The sequence below is a fragment of the Sceloporus occidentalis genome, unplaced genomic scaffold, assembly GCF_023333645.1.
Source record: "Sceloporus occidentalis isolate IW3139 unplaced genomic scaffold, rSceOcc1.0.p SCAF_6, whole genome shotgun sequence".
NCBI lineage: Eukaryota > Metazoa > Chordata > Lepidosauria > Squamata > Phrynosomatidae > Sceloporus > Sceloporus occidentalis.
The window spans coordinates 130,443,145-130,455,633 of record NW_028316986.1 but is presented as its reverse complement, the minus strand read 5'-3'; positions in this window follow the sequence as shown (position 1 = coordinate 130,455,633).

Genomic DNA, 12,489 nt, shown 5'->3' with positions numbered 1-12,489 from the left:
GTGGAGGTATGGTGATGAGGTGACAAGCTCATTTTTAATTATGGTCATTGAGGGACAAAAGCAGATGGAAAGATGTTGCCTGAAGCTAGGGTGGGTGGATGACCATATGAATGGTGGATGGAGTTTTGGCTGGAAACCAGAATGGAGATATGATGGGGCTTTGTATTAAACAATACTCAGACATCTGACTAACATCTACAATTTTTTTTCTTCCTGTTTGGTTTGTAACAACTTGCCTGATGAAGAAGCCTATGGAGCTTTGAAAGCTTGCAAGTATACTGTGCATTTTGGTTGATCCAATAAAGGTATCACTGATGGATTTTTGTTTGCCTTTGTTAAATGACCAACCCAGCTACCGCTGCATGTTTCTAGTATTATATGTGTTATAATCACTGCCTTGAGTCCCTATATTAGGAGAAAGGTAGGGTATAATAAAATAAATAATAATTATAATTATAATATTCCAAATATGATAAACAAAACAGTGGCCAACAGATTCGAAATGATCAATATACGTTCCCATCCACAAAAAAGGAGACACAAAAGACCGCAGCAATTATAGGACCATAGGATTAGTTTCTCATGCAAGCAAAATTATGCTCATAATTCTGCATCACAGACTCCAATCATATATGGAGAGAGAACTGCCAGATGTCCAAGTGGGGTTTAGGAAAGGAAGAGGCACTAGGGACCACACTGCAAACATATGATGGAAAATGAAGTAAGCCAAAGAATCCAGAAGAAATTTAGCATGTGCTTTGTAGACTATAGTAAGGCTGTTGTTTGTACAGATCATGAAAAGCTATGTAATGTTCTTAAAGTAATGGGAGTGCCACTACATCTGATAGTCCTGATGAGGAATCTACTTAGGACAAGAGGCTACTGTAAGAATAGAACATGGGATAGAATAGTTCTCAGTTGGCAAAGGGGTCAAGCAAGGCTGCATCATTTCACCCTATCTGTTCAACTTGTATGCAGAAAATATCACATGAAGAGCAGGCTTGGACACAGAAGGGGGAGTGAAAATAGAAGGAAGGAATATCAATAACCTAAAACATGTCAGCAACTCCAAAGTACTAGCAGAACACATCACAGACTTGGAACAATCACTAAAAAAAAATCAAAGAAGAAAGCACAAAGGCAGGCCTAATGTTAAACTTAAAGAAAACAAAAATGACCACAGAGGGTTTACATAAATTCACCTTAGATAATGAAGAAATCAGAATAAAGATTTCCTATACCTTGGATCAAACATTGATCAGAATGGAGACTGCAGTGAAGAAATGAGAAGACTGGAAATAGGAAGGGGAGCTATGAAAAAAACTAGACAAAATTAGAATGGTAAAGATATACACTAAAGTTAGAAACATTCAGGCCACTGTATTCCTTATCACCATGTATGGCCGTGAGAGTTGGACAGTGAGGAAAGCAGAGAGGAAGAAAATGAGATGTGATGCTAGAGAGGAGTGCCGAGAATACCATGGACAGCTAAAAAGACAAACAAATGGGTCCTAGAGCAGATAAAACCAGAACTTTCTCTGGAAGCCAAGATGATTAAATTGAGGCTGTCATACTTTAGCCACATAATGAGAAGGCATGACTCAATAGAAAAGACAATGATGCTGGGGAAGGTGGAGGGAAGAAGAAAGAGAAGAAGACCACACGCCAAATGGATAGACAATCAGGCAGACCATGGGCTTGAGACTGGAGGACCTGTGTAGGGAGGCAGAGAATAGGGGGGCTTGGAGACATCTCATTTACGGGGTCTTCATGAGACAAGATTTACTCAAAAGCAGCTAACAACAACAAATACTATGTATAGTGTGCCAGGAAGCCTCTTCTTTTTCACAAATTTATTGGGAACATCACATCTCCAGTGATATATTGAATAATTATCATTCATATTATTTTTAAAAACTGAAATGGTGAAACATCATACCGAGGGTCCTTTCACGCTGTGTTGTGATTCCACTTTAAGTGCCATGGCAGTATTATATGAAATCTTGGGCTTTATACTTTGGCCATAGACACTATAAAAGCTTTTTGGCTGAAGATTCTAAATGCCCCCCCCCCCCGAACTCCAAATCCCATTATTCAGTTGAATGAAATCATGATAGTTAAAAAGGATTTTTTTCCTTTGATGATTCCGAGCACCAAGCTCCATATACATTAATAAAAACAAGCGATAATGTGAAGGCAAGCCAGAGGTATAACTATTCCTACCAAGGACACAAGAAAACAGTAGAGTTCAGGAAACTGTTTTGCTCCATAAAGGCTATACTGAAAGATATTCCTTACAGCTCAGAAAATTCCAACGACCTGGAGGATGGGCAGTCAATCCAGGAGCTCAAGGTACTCTACAGAGAAAAGCTGATGTGATGGTTCAGTAGTTAAGATGCCAATTCCGATGGTTGGAAGATTGGCAGTTTGAGGCCCAAGTGCAGCATGATGTGGTGAGCTCCTATCACCAGTCCCAGCTTCTGCCTACCTTGCAGTTTGAAAGCATGCAAATGCAAGTAGATAAATAGGTATCACTTTGGTGGGAAGGTGATGTTCTGTGCAGTCATGCTGGCCACATGACCACAGAATCATCTGACAATGTTGGCTCTTTGGCTTAATAACGGAGATGAACACTGCCCCCTACAGTCAGTTATGACTAAACATTCATGTCAAGGGGAAACCTTTAAAATTACATGGTTTAACACTTAGGAAGCTGCATATGATCCAGAAACTCATGACAGTTGCTTTGGGTTGCAAACTCTTACCTCACTTGATTTTATATTTTCCTTTGGATCCGCACTCCCTGAAACCTGAACATTCCTAGTCTTAGTCTGAGTGAAAATCGATCTTCTCAAATTCTTCAACCTACATGTATCCTTTCATTTACTTCAAATTCATTTTCTGCTACTCATAGTGTGGCTTTCTTAGATTCTATTTGCCAATTTTGTTTTCTACAAAGATTTTGACTTTCACAAGGAGCACTGTCTGCCGAAAATTAACTTTTTAGATCAGGGGTAGGCAACCTGCGGCCCGCGGGCCGGATGCGGCCCGGCGAGGCCTTGGGACCGGCCCCAGTCCAGTTCTGCCGCCGATTGCCACCGGGGCCTTTGGGGGGCAATTGTCTATAGAAGCCTCAGAAACATGCATTTATGTTAACATTTTTTTTTAAATCAGCAAATTTTTTCGTGTGTCCTCCATTTTTTAAAAAAAAGTGTCTTCCATTTGAAAATTTTGTCCTACATTTGTCCTAGTTTATTTATATATTTAATTTTTTAAAAAAATATTTATTTATTTATTTATTGGCTTTGGCCCCCCAGTTGTCTGAGGGACAGCAACCCGGCCCCCGGCTCAAAAAGATTGCCTACCCCTGTTTTAGATGTTGGAGGGTTAATAACTTACATGCATTTCATTCAGATTCCCTTGCCATCCTGTTTCCTCAGTGAGAAGCCTTAATTATTTTACTTAATTGCCTTGCATTTATGATATTAATAAGCTGATAGAGAGACAAGGTAGAAAACAATACCTTTAATCCTGCGTTTCAGATTTCAGTAACCAAGGTTTGGGCTAATTGCTCTGAACTAATTCCCAAGGTGTATTGCTTAATTCAGTTTTTGCCTCTGCTAAGTCTCTAGTGAGGGAAAATGATTCACACAAAGGAACCGAGGGCAAACTTTGATACATATCTACTCAGAGATTAGACTTACTGACTTGTAGCAGGCTTACTCCTAAGTAAGAGCATATACAAAAACACCCAAATTTAATTTCTAATGCAAATATGCTACATTCAGCAAAGTACAGATAGAAATATTATGAAACCAACAGTTTGTTTATTTCAGAGTCATACTATGTTCTGGCCATGCTCATTGGAGTGTCCCTTTATTTATTTGATTTATTTATTTATATAAATATTACTCTTATACTTTCCACCAGTATTCCTTAATCTAATGCTCTCTAGAATGGTTTTGATATAATTCTCTTCAATTTCCCCCTCTTCAGCCAGGTATGTTGAGATAGTTAGACTGTCATTATATTAAGCATCATCTGTATAAAATATGCCCGGCAGTTTTCTTTTTGGGGACTGGCTTGGAGAGAAAGGAGAAATACTTGATTTTTTAAAAGGTGTTTTTGATACTCACAGGAGAGAAAGCATTGTTGCATTAAACATGTTTAATGAAGTGGTTCCACAAAGTCAAGTCTTGAAGCTTTCCTTTATATGGGAATTGGTTGACCTTTAGTAGATGCATGCACAGAGCACTATAGGACCTTGAGAAAGCACACAATTTGGGCTTGATTGAGAGCTGCTTTTCTTCTTTTTTCCCACCCCTCTTGAAAAAGCTATTCAGACACCACTGATTTCACTGTATGATTAATAGCCGTTAAATGAGCTAAACTTTAAAGCTGTTGTAAGTTGAATTCAGCAGAAAGAGATGCTCAAGTTTCTGAGCTGTATGCAAGTATGCTGACGAAACATCAAGTTATTTCAGCTTCAAATAGAATGGGTGGGGAGGGGGGTAGAGAATGCCAGAAGTTAAGGGGCTGCACTGACCCCAATGGGACTTCAGGGGAATATCTACCACCTACCCATGAGTATTTGTCTAGGAGAAAATATATCAAAAGTCCCCTTGGGGGTATGGAAGCAATTTCACCACATTTTGGGCTCCCTCTGATTCACATTTTGATTACTTCCTGATTTTAAACAGTGACTTGCATGGTCCTAAAATGGCTGAGAGAGAGCTCAAAATGTGGTGAAACTGGCACTCACGCCCATTAGGGGAGCATTTTTGTGGCAAAATAATGAGTGAGTAGTTGTTTAAGATTTGGAGGCTGTCTGTAGGCCAATAAAGAGAAAAAGAAACAGCTGAATTGAATTCTGTTTAGAAATTCCAATCCATTAACAGGAATATGAAGTAAGATAGGGGCTTCATGGCACAATGTATATATTAATACAAGAATCTTTTTACCCAAGGAACTGATTTTGATAAGAAGCATTGGACTATGTTTCTGGAGATGAGGGTTTCTATCCTGGCTCAGCCATGGAAACCCATCTGCTACCTTGGGCAAAATATACTCTCTCAGCCTTAGAGGACTGGCAATGGCAAACCCCCTCTGAAGAAATGATAGCGTCGCCATAAGCTAGAAACCACTTGAAGGCACATAACAACAATAAATCAACACTAACTGACCACTGTAAAGATCTAAAAGACCTCTATCTCCTGTCACAACCCTTTCAACTTTAAGGCAAGGGCTATGAGTTGCATCCTTCTGGATCCTAATACATTCTACTTCCACAACTGTATAAATATACAGTGCGCCCACATCATATGCTGGAAGCCGTGCCAGAAAAAGCCTCCCACGCCCCAGAAGGAGTAAAGCGGGCACAAGCCCCATTACTTCTTATGGGGCTTGAGCTTACGCATTTTTCTTCTTACATGGGGGGTCCAAACCGGATCCCCCTGCGTAAGAGAAGGGCCCATTGTACTTTATAACTGATGCTTTAATATCACTTTGTACAACATCTGAAATAGGTTTAGACTCACAAAAACCCATGCAAAAATAAAAACCAGTTAGTCTTAAAGGTGCTGCCACATTTCTTTTTTTTCCCCCAGCTCCTTCTTCCTTTTTAATACTGCAAGAGACTAACATGGCTCTGCCTTTGAAAACTACTACAAAGGGGAGGGAGTATTTCAAAAGCACTATTTTTTTAAAAAGGCTTTTAGGAAAGAGAACCCCATAGACTTATTTTGTCTGTGTCCTCCCCCTTCTCCTTGTATTATGCTTTCATTTGCAAGTCATAATTTCTAACATATATAAGTAGAAGATAAAATGCTCAAATAATGCATGCCATCACCTGTTGTCTGCACAACTGGGTCAGTAGTTCTGAGGTTAAACCAGTGACCTATCAGTGCAAAGAACTCTTCAGGAAATGGTTGAAGACTTGTGCATTTTTCTGATGCTGGTTTGCTGAGACACAAGTCTCAAGAGCATGAATAATGAGCTCTACAAGGCAAATCTCTCATTTTCATGTCTGACCCTACTTGCATTACAAAGGCTATGATATATGCAAATCAATATTGTAGCCACTTCTTTACACATATCTCCAGACTCCAAGCAGGAGAAAATACACCAAAGGTTACCTTTATAGAAGCTTTTGGTTTATGCTGGAAAGACGTGAAAACAACAGGACCAGATATGCCCTCTCTTCCAAATGAGATTTGCCAGTTATATGGCCTTGGCCAGATTTGGGTAAACAGTTCATTGCCAGGACTTGTGTTTACTACTGCAAGGGGTTGTTCCCACTTAAGATTTGAAACGATTTAAAATACAACGTTTTTAATAAAATCGATTCAAAATAACACTGTTCTTATCCCGCTATCCGAATCGCTTTGTTCATCGTTCCCATCTGGTTATTTAAATCGAAGTTTTTACCTGCAAGCGTTCCTACTTGGCATGAAATCGGTGTTTAAATAAAGCCCAAGGCCAGCCCCATCGCACTCGGCTCCTCCCATCCATCTAACCCGATTTCAAAGGTTGTCGTTCCTATTTAAATGCTCCGGTTCCTAACTCGAATCAAGGGAAAAACGTAGGTCGGACCCTAGTGTTTTTTTAACACGCGTTAAATGAGGAAAACTCAATTTAAATTTTTATCCCACTCTACGATTCGATTTGTAGTGGGGACGATTGCGGGTTGCTCTAGAACCGTTCTAGGTTTAAATCGGATCCTAATATGAACGCCACTCCTTGGATTCGATTCAGAACGCGGGGTTTCACCTAGTGGGAACAACCCCTAAGAGTGTTTCTGGCATTCTTAACCTCACATACTCTTGTCTGATTTCCAGGCACCTGGGTATGAGGCAAATAGCCAGCAACATTTAGATAAATAATGTTCTCCCCTGTGCTTTTAGAGGAAGCAATTTTCACTCTCCTAAACACAGCCAAACTACTGGATGGTTCAGGTATCAGTTTTATTCTCATTTACATTTCTTCTTTTGTTTCTAATGACATGTCTGTACACACTCACAAATTTTCAGAGGGAGGGGACAAATAACTTCAATAATGCCACTGAGGAAGTGGGAGAGTATATCTTTATCTTCTTTCAGCACCTACAGGTAGGGAAACTTATTCACTATATGCTACAATCTGCACTAGCTAGGGTAGTTTTGTCCATTTTTCGTTTTCTCAGTTTCTTATTTACCTCTCTTTCTGTTCTTTGCCTCTGTCAGTTTTATGCAACTCCTCCCCCAACAAAACCTAACCTATTTGCCAAAAAGAAATCCATATATATTTGTGTATGGACTTTATCACACTGGAGGATTTAAGTCCTGAAGTAGGTATTTCACATAAAAATTATCTGGATACCCCAACCATTTTTCTACTAAAGGTGCAATATATATTGACCTGATATCCTCATAAAATGTATAACGTAACAGAACATGTGAAATAGTTTCTACTTCTACTTCTCCGCATGGACATGTGTGCTCAGTTTTGGGAACTTTGCTAAATCTGCCTTGGAGTAGTGCAGATGGGAGGATGTTAAATCTGGCTTTGAAAAAAGCAATTCTCAACCTGGGAAATGTTAATTTTTGTAGGTAACTTGCAGGTTCCCATACTCCCTTGTTGATCAAAAATCTATTATGTTGTGGGAGTCTACCAAGCTCATTCTGAAATTCCATATCCTTTATTCTTTGAATAACTATTTCTTTAGCTTGATCATTATTTTGTGACAACAAAAATTAAGGGGAAAATCCATAAGAAGCCAGTTTTAAGTTCTACAGCTTTTTTTCATGGCGAGACAAAATTATCTATCAAGACTAATGGGGCTAAGCCCACTGGAGAAAATTGGATTTTTAAACAGTAAGTTATCCTCAGTGTAGTGTAGAAATAATTCAACTTGATACTACTTTAACTGCCATAGCTCCATCCTACAGAATCCTGGAATCTGTAGTTTTGTGAGGCACCAGAACTCTTTAGCAGAGAAGGCTAAAGACCCTGTAAAACTACATATCCCCAGATTCCATAGGATGGAGCTATAGCACTTAAAGTAGTGTCAAACTGCTTTATTTCTACAGTGTAGATGCATCCATAGAGGGATTTGCTATTCCACTGCTGTTTGTCCCTCTCCCTTGACTGCTTTCTGTCTGTACAGCGTGAGTTAGAAATGTGGGATTATTGGGGGGATTTGAAAGTTAATAGTCTGTCTCACAAGCAGAGTAATTAGCATTACAAGCAGTAGGGGAGCAACAACCCATTCCACAACCCCACCCCATGCACATAGGGTTTAGCAGAGAAATAAAACATGTTTAGTCCTCTTTGTAGTACTTACAAATACTAAAAGATCCATAACATGTCACGGTTGAAGGCTCTGAACATGTTACTTTTCAAACGTGGAGGGGAGAGAGAAAGAGAGACTACAGAATGGAAGATGACTACAAAATGGAAGATCAACAAATCTATGTTAACTGCAGATTAACTGATGCAGGAAAAGTGAGGGTGAGTAAGACATGCTGAGGTTGCTGTGCCTAATAGGATTGATTCTTCACAAGACTAGATTGACCAGTTATCTCTGTTTCTACCTTGACCCTTCATTTGGCTTTGAAAACGATATGCTGATTTTGCAGGGTGAAGTATCGCTTTTAAAAATGCCTCTGTGTTAATATTTAATTTCAACAAGGCAAATTTCTGATTTGGATCTAATGTCATCTCAGTGTAGAAGTATTTCATTTTCCAATCATATGTAGAAGGGAACAGCAATTTCACTTACAACTCAATTTACTTTTATTTTCCTACGGTAATAAGGCCATTACAGTGTGCATACTTCATGAAGATGAGAAGATCGCCTGTTCAGCTGGTGAAAAAGTACAGCATAATGAAAACACTTTCTGTATAATTTGCTCCTCTTCTTCCCTTAATTTGCTTAGTGCAAACTGAGTTGTCATCTTCTTCTTTGGTATGGACTGATGCGTCAGCACATTACTTATAAAACAGATTCTCGTTCTTATTCACTGAAGCATGCAGGGAAGCACGGCTTTAATCAAGTATTGTTTGTAGTGTAGGGAGAAAATGCCACATATCAAATATTCAGGGTATATAAGTGGCTGCATAATAGTTTAAATAAATCCTTTCTCTTTCCCACCTATTGCTCAATTGCCTGGGCAACTGCTACTTGCACAATTTACTTTTTAGCTTCATGTACCTGTGGTGCAAAAACATAACTTTTTGAAACTTCTTATAGGCATAGAGTGGATGCTAAATTCCTATAAGTGGATGAAATTTATAAGATAATTCAACAGGTGCAGATTGTGCTAAATGATTTTGTTGTTTATTTGGGCCCTCCTTCCCCATATTCACAGTAAAATCAGGAAAGCTGGACAACTCTCCAAAACTGTATGAGAAGCAGAAGGAAAAATAACCAAAAATTGACCCTACTCTTCCTCATGTCTACACCCTTCTTGGGGGGAGGGATGAAAAAACATTGTTTTTACCATAGAAATAATATTTTCTGCACAGAAAATTCTATTTCCAGTGCATAAAAAAGTATGGTGGTTGTGTTTGGGTTTTTGGTGTTGTTTTTTTTTTCATCCTGAACTGTGAAAATCAATCCAGGATTTTTCTCATCTTAATACTTCTCATTCCAATACTGAAGAAATACATTTTTGACTATTTTTCAAAAATGCTCAAATGTTCTTTGAATGCCTAGAATTTTATAAGGTTGGAATTAAACTAGGAACTCTGTCCTTTGTGCCCACTAATGTAATTGATCTTATATGTATGAGAACTGCTTTGAAATATAATTATATAAAAAGAAAGGGCTAATTATGGTTGCTCATAATTTCCTCTGAGTCAAAAAAAATTAAGACCGTTTACAACAGTTCAATAAAATATGCAATCCAAACTCATAGATGTCCCTGCTGTAGGAAATCAAGTTGAGGCACAGGCCTTTTCTGCCAGAAGAAATATTTTATTTTTTGGTTGGCAGTACCCTTTTCTACCAATTGATCTGAGAAATCAGGTTAGATTGACCAGTAAAGAGACTCTCCCTCACCTAAAGAGGAAAGAGAAAGGGGGAGCAGGGATCAGACACCTTATGCCAAGCCAAAAATTTCTCCACACTGAGCCACAGTATGGATACAAAGTTAGGCCAGAGTGAGATTATGTAAGATTTAAATCAAGGCTTTTATCAATGTGTTTTCTGCCTTTTCTCCAACTTTTTGGAGAAGAAGGAAGGTAAAGACCATGGATTAAATATATGCTGACTTCCTGAGCAGGGCTCATTATATATTTAAACACTGAAGTTATATATATTGGCCTTCTTCTAGCAGGTACCCAAAAAATGATATTCAATTTTAAAAAAAACACCCTTTCACATGAAATTACAAAACAGAAATAAAATGAAATCTAAATTGTTTGTGCAGAGTGTAATTCTTTGTTCATGGAACTCCACAGCTCTCTCAGGCCTCAGCAAGGCCAGGCAGGGATGCTTTTGAGCAAAATTTGAGGACATTTAATGGCAGAGATGTGTGACTCGGTTGACCAAGAAACTACCTGTCTTGGCTGTGAGGGGAAGAAAAACAAATTCACACTATCCAGCAGAACAAACTTGTTTTCTTCCCTTTGGTTGCAGTTGCAGATGAGAGGAAATGTTTCTTGGTCAACTGAGTCCCCTCTCCTCTCCTAGTGCTAAACTGCTGCCTAGGTGGTCATGTTTGGGATTGTGCTTTTGGGTGTCATGAATAGCTCCTTGTGCACCATGCAAAAGGAGTACCTGCATGTAACCTTGGCAGGATACAGACTGCCCCTTTGGGGCGGCCTGCCCGACAGATCGGGGCCTGAGCTGCCACAACGGCAGCCCCAGTGGCCCCGATCTGCCATTTTTCCAGGTCTCAGGGAAGCGGCAAAATGCCGCTTCCCCGCGGCCTGGAAAAGTATGTCCTTGGGCTTCATGTCCCAAGGACACACCGACAGCGGCAGGGAGACAGAGAAAGGGGCCACTCGGCCCCTTTATCTTCAGTATTGCTGACACGGCGGTGTAAAGGCTGTGCCAGCGATATGCGGCGTGAAAGGAGCTCCATTTTGGAGCTCCTTTTGGTGCCACTGAAAGGGCGCCACAGGCACCCTTCAGCAGCACAAGTACATAACGGCAGCGCCGTGCTGTTTGGATGTGACATGGCCGTTACATCAAAATGGTGGTGCCCATGTAGACAGGGTGCCGCCATTTTGACGTACTCAGTTAGTACTAGGGTTAGGGAGGACCTGAAAAGGATGTGCCCAATCAACCCTAGCATGTACTGAGTACGTGCTTTCCGGCCCATCTGGACAGGGCCCTTGGCACCAAAACAATTCCAGAGAATAAAATCTGAAAGTGGCATTAAACCTGAAAAACAAGGAAACATTAAACAATATTGAAAGCCTGAAAGAATAGGAAAGCATTTTCTACTCAACTAAACAAAAATAAGGAAGGCACCAATGTCCCTTCCCTCAAGAAAGAATTACACAATTGTGGTGTTATTACTGAAAAAAGCTCTCCACCTATTGGCAGCCATATGACATAAAATAGGTTTTGCAGTTATTATAATAAATTATAGACAGTTTCATATGGAAGGATACAATCCTTCAGATGTTCTGCCCCCAGACCATTCAGTTGGCTGAAGGACAAAACAAGCAACTTTGAACTGTACCCAGGAACAAACCAAAAAAAGCCAGTGAATTTGTTCCAAGACTTCTGAAATGTGATCTACAGAATACATTCTGAACAAAAGTCTATTTTTCAGTATCAGTATTTTTCAAATAGAACTGTTTCTGGGGACATGTGTGCATATGCTGTTTTTTGGGGAGGAAAGCACATAAAATCTGCACAGAATAAGTCCTGAACTGCAAATAGTTTGAAAACTTTGAAGCTTTCTTCACAGATTTCATGTACCATTTTCAAAGACCTTCTCACAATGGGAATAAAACTGCTAAACTTACTTGCTGCTTCCTTTGAGAATGAAATGCATGAAGAATTACATCCCTATGGAATTCCCTCCCAAGGGATATGTGGTGGGCCCACTCACTTTCAGAAGAAAAAAGAAAAGGCTTTGAAGACACACTTGTTTCAAATGACATTTTCTTGATGTGTTTTGTTTGTCATGTTACTGTTCCATTCGTGTTACACTGTTGTAGCTCTGCAAATGTTTTCCGTCTACTGCATTTTGTGTGTATCTGCAGTGAGCATGGAAGTTTTATATATTATATAAATATATTTATTTTTATATTTGGATTTTGTTCAGTGTGCTGAGGGGACATGCCACCCATAGATAAAGAGATACCTCTGACAATTGTAGATTCCTTGAAAGATTGTACCATATGAAATTTCTAAGACTTTGAACTGAATCTAAGGCTTGGCTTTAGAAAAAGACTAATGTGTTGTCACACACATGCAGAAGATATCTGTAATGTTATTTCAAACCAAAAACACATTCCATCTAACTGCGTGATATCCTGTCATGAATCGAG